This window comes from Odocoileus virginianus, chromosome 1 (genome assembly GCF_023699985.2).
Source record: "Odocoileus virginianus isolate 20LAN1187 ecotype Illinois chromosome 1, Ovbor_1.2, whole genome shotgun sequence".
Taxonomy (NCBI): Eukaryota; Metazoa; Chordata; class Mammalia; order Artiodactyla; family Cervidae; genus Odocoileus; species Odocoileus virginianus.
The window spans coordinates 89,564,170-89,582,586 of NC_069674.1; the positions used below are offsets into that span (position 1 = coordinate 89,564,170).

Consider the following 18,417-nt stretch of genomic DNA (forward strand, 5'->3'; position numbering starts at 1 on the left):
TACTGGATGTATTTAAATGCCTTTATTTAAAAAAAATTAAAAACTCTTTATTTTCTCAAACTGCAAAGAAAAAGCAGAAGAAAATACCTCCATGTTGCTGAGCATAGCAATAACCAATTCTAAATTTCCCTTCATTTGTGTAAGAATTATTAGACATCCTGTAGTAAATAAGATTAATTAAAATTAATGAGAGCCATATTAAATTTTTTATTCTTTTGTAGTATTTTCTTAAAGAGAAAGAACTTTAAAAAAAGACAAAAAAAAAGAGAAAGAACTTGTAGAATTTTTATATATTTGCATTTTAAAAAGATATATAGTTATTTGTACTGGTTTAGATGCATTCCTAATCTCAGATTTTAACTCTAAGAAAAAAATCTATTACGTCATTCTATTATCCAGCTATCTGTGTAAAACCCTACTAAATTCAGTGAGCCAGGGGACTATTTCTCTGACCTACTTATGTCAGCCTCTCGTCTTTTAAGCTCAAGAATGAGATAAATTCTTTTATTATCCCATCCTTCTTTTCTTTGAAAGAATCAAAGGCAAAGAACATGTGTTGAATAAATGGTTTTGTCTTGAACAATCTTGCAGACTCTTTCGTTGCTTTTGTAGACACTTTTGATTCTGAAGATTTATTTTCTCATTAAATCTTCCTAAGGTTTTTTTATCATGATTTGTATCTCAGCATTTGCTGTATTCTCATTTTCTTGGTACTAACAGAAGTGTTAGGCACTGTTAACCACCTCATCCTTCATGAACATCTACCTTCCTTGACTCCCATTATCCCACCCTCTCCTGATTCTTCTTGTGTTTCTCAGGATACTTGCTTTTTATATCTTTCTTGGTTTTCAAGAGTTCAACCTGACCCGTGTTGGCTTCCATCCATATGCCCTACCCTCACTCACATGCCATGGCTTTCTGCTCTTAACATTCTTCCCAGTGAGATCTTGCTTATTCATTTATTTCATTGTTGTGTTAATTTATATTAAGTTCAACCTCCGCTTATGAGTCTCAAGTGCTTCAACTTGGCGGTTCCGTGTTGTTTACATGCATGATATATTGTTATAAGTAATAACAGTAACTCCTACTTATTGAGCACATATATTATACCAGCTACTATGTTAAATATCTTAGTCTATTCAAAAAGTGTTTATTGTTTAGTATGTGCCCAATAGTATTAACAGTGGAAAGAAGCCCAAATAAAATCTTTACCTTCATGAAGTTTTCATTCCAGTGGTGTGAAATAGGCAATAAGCAAAGCAATAAGTAAGTTATTTAGTACCTGTTTGTGCCTCATATGGTAAAGAATCTACCTTCCATGTGGGAAGACCCAAGTTCAATCCCTGGGTGGGAAAGCTCCCCTGGAGAAGGGAATGGCAACCCACTCCAGCATTCTTGCCTGGAAAATTCCATGGACAGAGGGGCCTGGAGGGCTGCAGTCCAGGGGTCACAAAGAGTTGGGCATGACTGAGCAACAAACACTTTCGATTTTATATTGAATTACTGGTGGTATTTAAAGTTGAAAGGACAAAATTAAAGAGGGAAAAGAAAAGGAGTGTTGGAACTGCAATTATAAGAGAGCAAGTTAAGAGTTCAAGGAAAATAGTAAGAGTTCAAGGAAACAGTCGGGCGAAGAGTTGAGGAATGTGAGAGAGCTGCTGTCGGGGCTCTCGGGGACAGAACTCTGTAGACGGAGGAGGAGCACAGACTCAGTGGAGGTGGCTGACATATCTGAAGAGCATCAGAGACATCCATGCCTGGGTCTGTTTCGCAGGGCGAATAATAGTGGAGAAGTTCAGATATGTCTTACGATTTTCATATGCATAGGACAATTTAGGCTATTCTAAGGTCTTTAGCCTTTATTGTGAAAGAAATTGGAAGTCAGACCAGATGAGGGAATGATCTGACTTCTATATTTAAAAGAACATCAGTCTAACTGGTGTGTTTAGGGGCTAACAGTGGGAAAAGGAAAGGATGCCTAGATTTTCTTTAGGAAAGTAGGAAGCTGGCTCATTGCTGAGAGCAGGGTGGTTTGAGAGTTTTGCAGATCAGGAAGAAATTAGACAACAGTCACTTGGAGAATGGGGGCTATGTGGATCAAGGAAATACCAGATGATTGCCAGGGAATAAGGAATGGTCTTGGGTTAATAATAGTGAATTTAGAACAAGGTCAGTAAACTTGAATGGGTACATTTCTCTGGTGATATTCAGTCTTATTTCTCCAGTTATATTCTAACTGCAGGAGTAGAATAGCCATGGGTCAGCTTTAGTGAGACTGTGTTTTACCCAATATGATCAAAGAAGAGGGAAGCAAAGGACTGGAGAGTGTGTGCAAGCGAGTGATTGTAGGGATTGGTTGTGGAATTTAAGCTGGGAAACAAGGGAGCTAAGGACATGGACAGTAATATACAGTAAGGGGTGTTAGCGAAATACATTTGTGGATTGCAGTGGGATCAAAGGTTGCTGAAATCAACCTTAGTAGTGTCAAGTTACAAGAATGAGTGAGATAACAATTGAGGTTATGGAGGGGTTGCAGTTATTGATGATGATAGGTATGAATTAATTTAAACATCACAGTGATGCCAAAAAGTAAATATTGTAACTTTCTCGATTTTACCTATGAGAAAAGTGAGAAACAGAGATTAAGTAAATTTTTGGTGTCAGTAGCAATCCGAGATTGGAACCCAAAAACAATCATTCCAGAGCTTATACACTGAGCTCATCATTTCTAGCCTTTCTCCAAGTCCCAAGATAGATCTTCTCCTATTGGTCTTTTCTAGAACCTTCATTCTCCAACCTTCCCAAGCCAGAGGCCTAAGAATTATCATTGGTGCTTCATCTTGAATATCAAATTTATCATCAGGCAGCCTATACTGATGTTCTTACTTCTCTCTTTTGCCTTCAACCCAACTGTAACTGTCTCATATGTTACTTGCAAATTGTTTTTCAGAATTGTCCTCATATTAGTAGAATTTTTATAGAATTGCCTCTTCTTTGCATTCTCCACACTGCTTCCTGGATCCACTTTCAAAAACACAATAAAATATTTTCCTACTCAAATATTTTAAAATGCTTAAAATGTTTTTAGTGATTCCTATTTGAGTTACAAACTATCTAGTAAGGTAAACAAGGCTCTTTAACTGAATCACTCCACCTAATCCGTTACACACCATCCTACATGCTAGAAATCAAGGATTTGAACTACTTGAAATTCTCTAAGTATATCTGCTCTCCAAAGCCTTTGTGCTTTTGTACAAGTCAATAAATTGGCCTGAATCACTGCCTGGCTGCCTTGCTAAGTAGAAATTAAAGTTTACTTTCTGATCATGGAATTAGTACTTGATTCTTAAGCCCATTAGCTATTTAAATACTAAAACTTCATACAAGTTAATGAAGTTGTTCTGCACACAGAATTGCTTAATATGCTTCAACTGATAGGCTCTGAGGCTTTTCAATTTGTGAACTTTCACTAACTTCCCAGGAATGACTTCACACTGTATCTGCTGCTGGAATTTTTAGACTTTCATTGAAAGAAAATCCTTAGTCCTCACGCATAATACAATATTTTTTATCCTCTAATAACAACTTTCTTCTTAAAAAATATAAGTTCTCAGATTCTCATGATCATGTGAGTTTCAAAGTCAGTAGCAATGCAGTGATTAACATTATTTATAGCTCATTCTAAAAAATATGGAATGAACAATTAAAACATAACATTTTATTGAAGCTTTTATCCCTTGTCTTTGACTCTATTGTCAGGAATCAGTTATTTAACGAGCAATGTAAACTCACTACAGATTAGATATCTTACCTCTGTTTGAAGCATTTTAATGGCATACTTCTAGGTCAAGGTCAGTAGCAACAGTTTTCTTATATTTTAGAGCATCCCTTCAGGTATTAATTTTATTCATTTATTCTTTAAAATTTCTATACCTCTCTTCTCAGCCCCCAAACTCTCCCAGATACTTATTAGCGTTAATGATTCAATAGATATGTGCTCACCTGTTATGAAGATTAGCCAAGTCAGCATGTTCTTTGCACTGATGACATGCTTTTATAAGCGTACACTAAAAATTACTTCCACAGTTAATTTGTCTTGATAGTGTCTATTTCCATAAAAATATACTAAAGCCAACTACTCTGAAATTAAAATAGAAATGTAATCAATGATTCCATATATCAAATATAATCATGGATTTCTGGAATTGCAGTTGATTTCTAGCATATTTTGAGTATACTATCAAAAGAAGCTTTACCGTGTAAAAGTTATCTAGGTTCTTTGTGACTGTGTTTATGTATCTCTAATGCTTTCTCTGAGGATTTTCCAGCAAAAAAATAAAATAAAAATGATTAGAACTATTATCTCTCTACTTCCATATTGAAGATAATTCAGAACTGTTTACAAAGTTAGATTTCTTGAAGGTCTATTCTCATCTCACCTCCAAACAACTGGAAAGTGAATCCAATCCAATCCAATTAGTCAGGACTCTTGATCAGCAGCTTAATTTCTAGAAAAAGCCATTAACCCTTACCAAATTATAGTCAAAACAGATGTTCTTCCTTTAATGGACTCTATCAAAAATGCATTCCTGATTCTTGTTTTGGATCACACTCAGAAATCTCACATTCCCAATCCCAATCAAATGTCAATGTATAAATTGTAATAATTTCATATAAATCATGACCTGATGAGCATGAAAATTGCCCACTCTTTTATGAGTTTTACTCCTAACCCAAGCAGATTTGGTCCATGTTGTTTTAGTCCCTCAGAGGTTTGCTTTAGTTATTTTGGACCACTGTGTCATCAACCTTCACTGAAAGGCTTTAAAAAAATAATATGAAGCTGCCCCATTGTAACGAAAAAGGTATGTTTTTAGAGATGACTTCATTTTCTAACAGAGGTCCCTTTCCACTCTGTTTATGGTTTAATAACCTCTGAATGTTATTATTATTATCATGTTTCATCTTCTATCCTTAAGAAGAATAGAGTTAAATTTATACTGATGTTTGACTGTGATGCTGGGTTGTATGTTATTTATTTCCGTGTGCTAATCTATAAGTCTATTGTTATCCATTTCATAAATTTTGTTCACTATAATGGTCTCATTCAGTACTTCTGAAATTATTTTTGAAAGTACAAAATTTTTTTAGGTCCCAGAAATCAATGGAATAGGCCAGATAGAGTCCATCTGATTTTCAGAATAATTTTATAGTGGAAGCTTTAAATTTGATACTTCCCTAGAGCTATGGTCTAGTCTTACATTAATCATAAATTTTATGTATTTTTTTCTAATGATCAGGCTGAGTGTCTATAATTACATGTGTTTTTATAATAATTTTTCAGTTTGTGTTAGGGTTTTATTCAATTAATTCTGCTCCTGTTAACAAATGAATACTTGAGATGTCTCCTGAGGAAATAGCTTTTTTAACTTTATATTTGAACAGCAAAAACATATCATCATAAAAATCATTTCTATTATATTTAGCTCTGTGATTTAATTTTCTCTTTATAAAATAATTACTTTACATGAGAATTTAAAAGCAAGCTTCTATTCTCTAACTAAGGGACTAATTATTTAGTAATTTTCTATATCAATGTATATTAGTAAAGTTGATAAAATATGGACTATATAATGATTACTTTAAATCTGGATTTATATTACATATAAGTATCCATTCTTCATGTAACTGTTAAGACTATGCCTTTAAATTGTTTTTAAGATCATTGATAAACAATGTATATTATTTTTATTTATAATAGCTGCAGTGCCAGATTCCTCCTGTTTTTTCTTTTCTTTCCTTCTTTCTTCCTTCTTTCCACTGACTTTTATTGAAGTCACCAAAGCTAAAAATTCAGATAAGAACAGTTCTCTTATTTACTGTAATTTTGACTCTGTTGGGCAAGACAGGCAAGGAGATTACGTATTCCAGTGTGGTAAATATTGACTTACTGGGGCTTTTCAGTGAAGAGAATCTTCATCTATTCTGAGGGTAATTCAAAGAGTAAATGAAAATTTTCTTAAATGTAGGATGCTTGAGCTGAATCTTGAATAAAACAAGGATTTGGCCAGTGAATGCAAAGTGAGCTTTCTACGGATAGTCTCAGAAATAAGAGAGCACAGGGTGAGATCTCGAAAAAGCAAAATGTTTATTAAGTTTTATGAATAAATGCGAGGTGTGGAGAGACAGACAAGACAAAGTCTGAGATGGTGAAAAGCGTGACCTTTCTCTTAAGGAAGTGGGCTTTATCTAGTATAAATAAGGGAGTACATGATCAGATTTGTGGTTTCGAAAGATAATTCAATTACAGTAAATTTAAAGCAGGGAGCAGAGGAGATATGAGAGTACAGTCACTAGGTTGTGAGGGAAAAAAATCACAAAACACCAACAGAGGAAGAAAATGAGGGAAAGAGGATAGAAGATCATAGCAGAGAACAGAATATTAGGGATTGATTTGATTTCAGGGTAAATTAATTTCAGAGGATGGTAAAGTCCATTATGTTGAACCAGAAAATGAGTGTTAACCCTTTATTATATGAGAACTATGAATTTATTGTATATAACTTATTAAAAATGATATGAAATGACTAGAAAAACATTTAAAAGTCTCTAAAACAGTTATATAAGAACAATTATTAACATATCAATAGAACCACTACTTAAGTTTACCTGTTGATGTTTAAATGTTTATTTTGGCATTTTTGTAATTAGCCTTGACATATCATGTACTATCCTATTTTAACATATAAACTGACATCATTAAGTGTCTATATATTTCTACATACTGTGTAACATCAATTAATGGTTGTATAATGTCTCATTAATTGAAGATATAGTTCAGTTGAAACAGTGTTTATATTTAGCATATTTGCAGGTCTTACTTTGACCTTATAAATAACACTTTAGTGAACATCTTTATGAAGAGTAGCTTCTCCAAGTTGCTCTCTAATCAGAACTACAAAGTATTACTTTTTCCCCAGACATACTTATTTTCTTCTGCAAATGGAACAGATTTCACAGTTGTTTTTTTCTGTACTATGAACACACCTCCAAATCAGGAATACAGGACAGCGATGCATCCTAAAGTCAAACACTAGTTTTACAGTCACAAAGAGTCGGATACAGCTGAGTGACTGAACTGAACTGAATTGATTCCTTATTTAAATATTTAAAAGATTGATTAGGTGGGATATTTTATCTTACTTTTAAACAGACATAATATTATCAGAATATATTGTAAAGATAGTATTCATTGACAGGAAGTGATAAAAAACAAAGAATATGTTCAGCAACCTGCTTCTTTGGACCACTTGCGGTATGTTCTTCCTGGAACATTTTATCTTATTGTAATATCCTATATTACCTGAAATTCACCTTTATGAATGCCAACAAAATAAATAATAAAACTTGTTAGCTCAGAGAAAGGAAGGCAAAACTTCTGAGAGAATATATGTTTTAAACATAGTCTTTAGATTTGATTCATATGGTTCCAATTCTACCTTTCTCTTCTTTGCTGTGACTTTGCAATGTGGCCAAGTCATGGTGCTGCTGAGGCAGCAATCTGTTTATCTTTAGGTATAACAGCCTCAGAGAACCATATGTCTCTATTAACTTTTCCTCTTATTCCGGTCTTTCTTACTCTTCCACTATTATAAGAATTCTACTAAATTATGCATTGTAGATATGGTAAGTCTTAAATAGCAGAGAGTATGTTAAATCTTTCCTTCGAGCATGTGTTTACCCCTCAGTGATGTCAGAGGCCTGTTAGGGAATGGAAGTATCACATACGCTTTCTTTGTCACAGTCCCAGGATTCTGAGTTCTTCCTGTCCCATCTTTCACTTAACCCTAACCAGTCACTGTTAATAGCAACAAGCTCAATACCAAACATCAGCTAATTAAAAGGAGGAGGGAGATATTTGAATTCTCTGTGATTCCGAATGTTAGATATTGAATTCTCATTAACCTTATTTCCTGAACTAGTCAGAGAGTGCACAGAAGTGTAGAGAGTCTGGGAGAGAGGTGTGAACAGTTGGCTAAGGATGTGACTTGCTGCACGTTTTATTTCACATCATTTCAGCTGCTTCATTTTCCATTTACCTCTTTAACCTTAACCACAGTTACTAAAGTCATCTATTTCCTTGAAAATTCTTTATGTAAGGTACCATAGGTTTGTGCCTATGTAATTTTCATTTTTTGTCTAAAGAGTGGAACAAAGCACGTTGTCAGTGCTCAATAAATGTTTCATCAATGTCATTACTTAATATTCATTTAATTAATATTCATTATAGATCAATTCATAATTGTCATCAGAGTAATGATAGGCAAGAATGAATCTCATTTTTCCCCATATTTTGAAAATCTAACTCAGACCCAATTTCACGGTATTATTCATAAAGGAGAGCTGCTTTTTTAAATTTATTTTTTACATATATAAAACTAAATTCTGAATGTTCTTATATTTTTTGCCTGTGGTTTTTTGCTTCAAAATCCAATGAAGGATATATTATTGGAGAGAGCTATAATGTTTATAAAATATCTGTAGATCCATTTTGTTTGGGTGTAGTCTTCATGTACTTTAAAGGGCCATACATAGTATAAGAAGGCTGAAAAGGACCCAGCATCATTTAGTGATGATTCCATCATCTGTACTTGTGAAGTTAACCATTTATATATTACTTTCTCTTGGTTTTATTGGTTTCTGAAGAACCCATCTTTATGCTAACCTAGGCTATATTATACAGACTATGTATACCTGTAGGCAGGGTCTAATATAGAAGAAAAGTTAATATATCATAGTTAATTATATTCTTACCTAATGATTATGGTAGAATTCTATTTCTGAGGCTAAATATTGTTAGTTTATTTTTTAATAGGCCTGCAGAAATATTCCTACAAGTTTCTATGATATTTTATGTCTAAAATATTGCTGTATCCAGAACAAGTTATAATATTTTTTTAAAGAAACAAAATACCTTCTTGGTTTTGTCAAAAACAAAACACTGGTACTTCCCTGGTGGCACAATGGATAAGAATCTGCCTGCCCGTGCAGGGGACGTGGGTCCCGTCCCTGGTCTGGGAATATTCCGCATGCCGCGGAGTGGCTGAGCTGTGAACCACAAGCAGTGAGCCCATGCTCTGGAGGCCACAAGCCACAACGGCTGAGCCCATGTGCTGCGACTGCTGAAGTCTGCGTGCCTAGAGCCTGTCCCTGCAACGCGAGAGGCCAGCACAACGAGAAACACGTGCACTGCGGCTGGAGCGTTGCCCCCGCTTGCTGCAGCTAGAGAATGCCCGTGCAAAGCAACCAAAACCCAGCACAGCACAGTTAAAAACAAACAAGCACCCCCCTCCAAAAAAAAAAACAAATGACTAATATGGCATAAACTGGAAGTTCAGTTACTTGGAAATCTGATTGAAATTTAAAGCATGTAGACAAAAATGAAGCGTTAAAAATCTTCAAGACCTAAAATCTCTGAAATAGACTCAAAGAATATCATGTATATGCCTGACTCTAATGTGAGGATGTGAGGTTATCTATTAGTGAATTGTTATTCCACAACTTATTACCAACAATATTCTAGGTAACTTATATGAATATACAGTGAGCAGTAATATAAAACGGAATCTTTGTGCCAAATTGTTAGAAATTTATGTGAACGTATCCTAAAAAGTTGACAAAGATAATTCAAAAATTTGTAGCTGAGTTACTTAGTAGTCTTCAGAAAAGGGGGAAAATATGATTTGACAGTATTCACACCTTAAAAACAAATGATTCTCTTAGAGGAAACTCTTCTTTTTGTCAGTGTTATTACTAAGACTCAAAATTAATTTCTTCCATGTGAGATCATATTGGTGTGGGACTACACGTCAGTAATATTGCCGTAATTAGTCTGGTAGTGTTTGTTTCCTTTGGTTTCACTTTTTATAGCAACTGTCAGTGCAGCCTGATGGCTTGTGGCCAAAGTGCACTTTGGTGTAAATGAGTCTACCTATTGCCAAAATAAAATAGTAATAATTCTGCAATAACTAAATAAACAAGCATAGCAGTTAAAAGTTAGATGGATGTAATACATAAAGATTTATTGCAGCAATCAGACAGATGAAAATGCTGTAAAGTTACATGACCAAGAATACTGAATAAAACATCTCTTCCACAACATACTGATTTGAAAGGGATATCTAGCAGGTCAAGAAAATATGTGGAGGGAAAAAGTAATGCCTTAGCAGAAACTAAAATGTATCAGTATCTACATAGGGAAAATCAGCATTAACAACTGAATCAGTAATTTGGAGGAAAAGTTTAAGAAACTCCTCCAATGAAAGGGAGGAGAATGAGAAGATAGAAAGAGACCTTACTACCCCCTAAACAAAAACCTAAAACTATTCTGTCTAAATATATTGAGGAAAATTAAGTTGAACTAAAAACTGAGTGCTCAGTCTTGTCCAACTCTTTGAGATATATACTGTAGTCCACCAGGCTCTTCTGTCTATGGGATTTCCCAGGCAAGAATACCGGAGTGGATTGCCATTTCTTTCTCCAGAGGATCTTCCCAACCCAAGGAATGAACCCATGTCTCTTACATTTCCTGCATTGGCAGGTGAATTCTTTTCCACTGTGCCATCTTGAAAAAGAACCTACATTTCTTCAAATTTACTTATCTACCTAATGCAATTTCCATGTAATAGTCTTTGCTTTGCAAAATGATTCCAAAGTTTGCCTGAAAGAATAAATGTGCACAAACATATTATAAATTCTGAGGAAGGAAAGTAAGGAAAGACCTGTATTAACAAATCTTAAGAATATATTTACTAAAGCTACAGTAATCCAAATCATGGAATAGTAGCTCTGGGAGTTACAAAGAACTGGAAGAAGGTATAAAACATACTGAACTAGATGTAATCGTGTGGTATATGATGAATGTTGCACATCCAATCTGGAAGGGGCTAGTGGAATTTATGCATGTTGAGATTACTCTATAGCCATACAGTAAGCTAAATTAAGATAAATTCTACTTTCCACCTTTTCCAAAATAAAACGTGAATTGAGGATTTAATTTTTGCCTTTTGAAAGGCTTTTAATTTTTTTTCCTAAAGAGAAAAATAAAAGTTGACAGCTTTGGTCAATCAAAATTTTCTTTAGAAAATGGTAAAGGCTAAACTTTACGAATCAAGATAAACATAAGCATTGTAACAAAAAGCCCTGTTTTGTAAAAATAATGCAAGTAACTAAAAAAATAGTTTTAAGACTTAAAGCTTATAAATATTCAAGACCATCACATTGAAAAATGAAATAAACTTTTTTGAGATGATATTGCTCATTGTTGAAAAGGATTATAAAATTGGCTATTCTCTTTAAACATTGGTAAGATCAAATTGCCCCAAACTGTCCTAAAAGCCTCCAAATATATCTTAGTGTTGATATTTCTGCTTGTTCCCCTAATCCCACCCCCCTGCAAAGAAAGATTGAGGTTCAGTTCAGTTCAGTCGTTCATGTCTGACTTTTTGTGACCCCATGAATCGCAGCATGCCAGGCCTCCCTGTCCATCACAAACTCCTGGAGTTTATGCAAACCCATGTCCATCAAGTCGGTGATGCCATCCAACCATCTCATCCTCTGTTGTCCCCTTCTACCCCTGCCCCCAATCCCTCCCAGCATCAGGATCTTTTCCAATGAGTCAACTCTTAGCATGAGGTGGCCAAAGTACTGGAGTTTCAGCTTCAGCATCAGTCCTTCCAATGAACACCCAGGACTGATCTCCTTTAGGATGGACTGGTTGGATCTCCTTGCAGTCCAAGGGACTCTCAAGAGTCTTTTCTGACACCGCAGTTCAAAAGCATCAATTCTTCAGTGCTCAGCTTTCTTCACAGTCTCACATCCATACATGACCACTGGAAAAACCATAGCCTTGACTAGACGGATCTTTGTTGGCAAAGTATTGTCTCTGCTTTTTAATATGCTATCTAGGCTGGTCATAACTTTCCTTCCAAGGAGTAATTGTCTTTTAATTTCATGGCTGCAGTCACCATCTGCAGTGATTTCGGAGCCCCCAAAAATAAAGTCTGACAGTTTCCACTGTTTCTCCTTTATTTCCCATGAAGTGATGGGACCAGATGCCATGATCTTAGTTTTCTGAATGTTGAGCTTTAAGCCAACTTTTTCACTCTCCTCTTTCAGGGCTAATATACAGATCTGATTTCATTACAGTAGAAATACATGCTTTATATCACTCCTTTCTTCTACATTTTAAATTTTGAGTTCAGTAAAAATGAGTCTCTTCACCACTAGACATTTAAGAATAAATCCACCTTGCAAAGGTAACCTTTGTTGGTTAAGTTTTTGTGGCTTTAATGATTCTAGGTGAAATGGTGGCACTCATGAAGTATTTATATACATGCTTTCTTCTGTTTTCCTGTTTAAATATAACTTGTCTATTCTCAACTTTCACTTGAAACTTGAGCCAGAATTGATTTATATATAACTTTTTGTCCATACATCAATTTAGTGCATAGTGCAGTGATTTTTTTTTAACTCAGTCTTAGTTCAACCTATGTTTTCTCTTAATATGGAATAAGGATAGTTTAGTTCTGTGGGAGACCTCCATGCCCACTCTTTGCTTTTCAGTCTAGATGATAAAAATCTATCATTCTAAATTCTGTTCCTAACACTAATAGGAACTTTCACCAATTCCTTCTCATTTACCCAGGGAAACCCAAGTTCTAGAGGAATACAGCGCATCACCTCTTGTTTTATTCCTATAACATTACTCTTATTTCATCCCCACCACTAATATTCTCAAATTATGTCATGTGGTTATCAGTTCTCCAACATCCTTGAGTTATCCAAGGCCTATATTCCTCCAATTTCTTTCATTCAAGCATTATCTGCCCCTCTCTTTCCTAGAGCTCCTGAATTTATTCCTTTTATGGTATTAGTCACAATCTAATAATATGCTGATTTGCAAGATTCCAATTGAAAAAATCTCAAACAAGGTATAGTTTAACATGCTTATGATACGTAGCATTCGATAGCACTATAATTCGAGCCCAGCACTTGAACTTCTCTGTTTATATACTTTGTTGTTTATTTGTCAAAGAGCCATACCAAATGAAGGGGCTGTTTTTTCTCACATGCAATGTTGTTTTCTGTATTTAGGTATGGATGTGGTCTTTTTCTGCCTCTTAATGTAGCCATAGGGATATACATGTGTATATTCAGTGTATAGGTATCTGCAGGTGTAGATACATTCACTGTATCAAATTTCCTCCTTCCTCCTCAACCTACATTATTCTAATCTGACTGTAAAATGGGTCTAAAACTACTCTGGCCTTCCTAAATCCAATGTCACTCTTTGTAGTTTGATTCCCAAGGAGTTTATGTGTGATATAAGAGAGAAGAATATTTCTTTATTAAAAATAATCTTTTGAAGAAGGAAATGGCAACCCACTCCAACATCCTTGCCTGAAAAATTCCCATGAACAAAGGAGCCAGGCAGGCAAAAGTCCATGGGGTCGCAAAAAATTGGACACAACTGAATGACTCAGCAAAAATAATCTTTAAGAGAGGAGAAAGCAGAAAAGGAAAGAAGCAGGCTTTGAGCAAGGAAGTGGTCACAGAGAGAGTTTAAACCTTGGTCTAAATCTTGAAGGCTCTCGGACAAAATCATATCATAGGATTTTTCTTAAAACAAGGGAGTGGCATTCTATAACCCATGTGTGCGTGCTAAGTCACTTCAGTTGTGTCTGATTCTTTGCGACCCAATGGACTATAGCCCACCAGGCTCCTCTGTCCATGGGATTTTCCAGGCAAGAATACTGGGGTAGATTGCCATTTCCTCCTCTAGGGGCTCTTCCCAACCCAGCAATTGAGTTCATATCTCTTCTGTCTGCCTTCACTGGCAGGCAGGTTCTTTACCAGCAGTGCCACCTTTGTAACCTGCATCAGTCATTTATTAGCTGTGGCCTCCTGCAGGGTAGGAGGTGCTCCCTGGAGAGTCTGCTCCAATGAGCAAAGGGTAATTCTGCAGAAAATGGGATAGTTGGGAGTTCTCAGCAGTCAGCACTCGGAGCAGCTGGGGATCAATGCCCTGTTCAGGTAGCTGTGGATCTGCTCTGGTCTGCTAGCAGCATCTACGAGACACCCTATCCGAGGATGGTCTTTTTTGAATCCTCGACAGTATTTGAAATGCTCCGTTGTATTCTGTTAAACTCAACTTTAGCATTTCTACTAGCTTTTCTTCTGCTTCTCTAGCCACACATCCACATCGCTAAATTCCTAGTCCTCTATCTATTCTTAAATATGTGTAGATATCCATTTTACGTTATATTCTCTTGTCATTATGCTCTGTATAAATTACCTCATCCAATTTCATGAGCACAACTACCACGTTTGAATATATCTGTTCTCCCTTACGCCGTTTAGATCTGAATACTCAGTGTCACATTTTAAATTTCCTTTGAGTGGCCTCAAAGCCGATATACCGGGAATGGTGTATCTCTTTTTGTCTAGCACCTAATTCAATTTGACATATAATAGGTGCTCAATGAATATTTACTGAGTTAATGAATAACACTCAGCTCTTTTATTCCAAACAGTCATCACTCTCTTTCCTGAGTCAGGAAGAAAATACATCACACAATGATAGAAATATTAAATACAAATAAATCAAAGTGAATATGCAATAATGAAGCTTATTTTTTAAAAAACGTTGATAACCAATGATAATTGAATTTTATTGTTATAAGCTAATAAAATTGAGTTTGAAGTGTGTCATGATAATATTAGTGAATGTCAAATTAGCATGGAATTTCTGGAGTGGCATTTGAAGTATTTTGTAATTATTACTATACTTTGAAAAACTTGTGATTGTTATGTTGTTGTAGTTATATAAAGTATCCAATAGATGGTACTGTAAAATGCCTAATGTTTAAAGTTGTATTGCAGGTAGAGAGTTTAAGCAAACAGAAATTCTGGGAGAATTAAGATGTTTTCCCCTGGATATTAAATTATATTTAAAATCAGATTTTAAGAATATAGCTTAAGTAGCACAATAGTTTGTGTGAAATATTATAAATATTTTCTTAATTCTCAGAAAATTCATGTATACTACAAGATGCAATTTTTAAATTATTCATATTATATTAGATTTTTTTGGTTCTTTTTGTGGTGATTACTATGAGTATCTGTGCTATTTTAGTTAATGCTATTCAAATCGCAGCATTTTCAGTAAGCAACCATAGCTGCATGTCTGTTAACTGAAGTTCTAAAAAAACTTTTATGTTCAAAATAAAGCAAACTAGTATGCGATAATCTTCTTGCTTAGCAAGAATGATTCTATTATTTCTTTCAGGTTTGGGTTTTCCTGAGACCAATCTAGTATCTGAATGGAGCATTATATCATTTTGTAAATATAACATGCATTCAGAACATTTACAAATATATAATTTATGAAGTTAAAATTTCTTATAAAAAGTAAGCTATAATTATCAATATTGACAGATTGGTTGGAGTTTGATTCTAAAGCATGTATGAAAAAGAGCAATTTGTAGATGGCTTAGTTTATCTTAGAGCTCATTCAGAATTTCCATTACAAATTTCCTCTGTATATTTATTTTTAAGTATGAATACCGAATTTTGACTACCAGAATAAAGTTTTATTAAACTTACTTCTAAAGCTAAAAATGTCTGAGGAATTATGTAGTATAGAAGGTTTAAATTTTTCTGTTTATCTTAAATACACAGAGATGCTGTGTAGCTTTAAAATTTTTTGCTGCTGTTTATGATACTGCTTTTGAATAATGCTGAGTATTCCTTTGTGTGATGGTTATTTATCTTTTAATTTATTCAGTAAAATTTTATTGTATATGACATTATGCCAGGTATTAAACTAAGATAAATAGCTTTTAGGGAGAATGATTTTATGTGAATCAGCAGCTTCTTATGGGATATGCATCTTATGTCCTGTGGCTTCTTTATGCATTTACTATTTTTTTCCATATTTTGTATAATCAGAACATGTGGTGTGCTATTATATGTACTCTTACATGGAATATATCCTTAGGCACCCAGGAATCTTCTACTTAAAGGAAATATACAATTGAAGTAGCTTGATCCAGCATGAGTAATTGAGGATATCTTCTCTATTAAAAGAAAATAGTGCTTTTCCAACCATTATCTCCTAAGCCAGATTAGAATAAATAGATGAGACTTAAATAAAAAGGTATGAGATGAACATCAAATTGCCTGAATACTTCAAGTTAAAAGTAACTTTTTTCCACCCAACATGTTCCATGTGATGATAAATTTATGGATCCTTCAGGGAATAATAGGGCCTCTGGCATTTTATCCAGATTCTTTAAGATGTGTGTATGCGTTTTGTATTATTCTCTTTTCAGAAATAATGGCACACACTGACTCATTTACTCAGATTTCCTAACATGCTCGATGTATGTAACATCATGGCAAAGTTCCTACATGAGCTAAATGGGATTAAATATAAACTGCATGCAGAGCTCAAGTGATAGTCTCTTAATAGATATCAGATACTTTTTATTGCTGCCCTCTTTTATTTCAGTAACATTTTAATTAATTCACACTGATTGAATAAATGTACATTGAGACTTGTTTCCTAATGAGGGCGCATTTAGAGGAAAGGTTTTGCATCATTCTGATATCCTGTGGGTAATTATATTCTAATTATATGGTCGGGGGAAAAGAGTCTATAACTCAGTACTGATATTGTTCATTGGACCCAATTAATTACATGCACATAATGAAAGTTCATGATCAGGTTGACTGGCAGTCAGTGTAAAATTCTAGCTCAACTGAATCTAAGCCAAATGTGAATACAGAATTGGACTTTAACCTGGTTAGAAAACGCTTTGGTGTGAGATCAGTGGGTATTTAGAGGGGCAAAGGATGAAAGCAAATTTCATTATAACTTATTTGTTTCTTAATTCAAGGTCTTTTCCAAGATTGATGAAAAGGAAAATGTAGCAGCCTAATGCTTTAATTCTAAATATTATTATCAATATTATTTCATTACCTTGAGAGATTTTTCTGTATTTTAGAAAGTGAGTCACTAAAGATACAATGAATGGTACATTTCTAGAACAGGTTCATATATTTGTTGAGAGAAAAAAATAGGCATAGCAGGAAGAATTACTCATTTTATGGATGTAAATTCAGTAGATATTAATTTACTGTATTAGGGTGCTTTATTATTTCAAACCACCATATTTCATTCAGACTCTTGTCCCACACTTTCAAAGGATAATTATATATGAAGTGAAAGTGAAGTGAAGTCGCTCAGTCGTGCCCGACTCCTAGCGACCCCATGGACTGTAGCCTACCAGGTTCCTCCATCCATGGGATTTTTCCAGGCAAGAGTACTGGAGTGGGTTGCCATTGCCTATATATACATGCCCATAAATAGGTAACTTTTAATTATCTATTTATAAAGTAAGACTTGTAAAGAACAGTCTGAAAAATAACCAATAAGTCAGTTATGTTTCATTTTGGAATGCATTTTGGCAATGTTTAAATCTGATATTTAGAATATTGTAATATTTCAAGCAAAAGTCTAAGGACATGGTCTAAATATTGGTTCTCATCCTTCTTTATTCAATTTCATTGTTTCCTTTGCTCAGATTTTGGAAGAGACATTCTCCAAGATTGAGGAGGCTAGCTTCTTCCAACCCTCTTGTCTCCTAAGCCTCTTCGCTCACCCTCTCCTTTTTGTTCATTGTTTTCTGGCTTTGATCACTTCTCCTCACCACCACCCCCCCCCGCCCCTTTTCTTTCTTTCTCTCTTCTAATAATCCTCACATAGATATTTTCATTAAAAGATAAATCTGCCCGGTCCCATCTCCTTATTAGCAACAAAAGTGTTTTCTGATGAGGAAAATAGTCAGTCCTTTCTTGCTGAGCCCCAAGCAGGCAGTGGAAACATTTGGGTTATACGGTTCATAAAACAGTTAACATTAATTGGGAACTTATTTGCCAGACATCCTTTTAATTCTGAAAGTAGATATAATGATGATATTCTCTCTACATTTGAGGAAAGTGAAGCTTAGAGAGAAGAAGGAATATACTAAGTTCACACAACATGCAAGTGTTAGGAGCAATCCCTGCCTTATCCTGAATCCCATGTTGTAAACTTATCTTTTATGTTTATGCTATCATCCTCCAAAACTGGCGAGGTATGAAATAAATTTGCGGCATCTAGACCTTCAAAAAAGGAATGAGAAATGCTGAAGAAAAGTACTGAAGTAAAGTAGAGGGGAATAGGAATGAAAAGAGAATAATAGATCAGAGAGTAGGCAAGCAGTGTAAGTAGTCTTTGTGAAGTTATATTTATTGTGAATCACAGCCAGAAAGAAATTGAAAACACTCCCTTCGCTGTACTGGCTTCTGATA

At 34.7% G+C, this 18,417-nt stretch overlaps 1 protein-coding gene across 8 annotated transcripts in view; it reads left to right on the top strand.

The window, feature by feature from the left end:
* DGKB (diacylglycerol kinase beta) overlaps positions 1–18,417 on the top strand; it is an 824,229-nt gene that overhangs the window by 250,568 nt on the left and 555,244 nt on the right. The window lies entirely within an intron of this gene.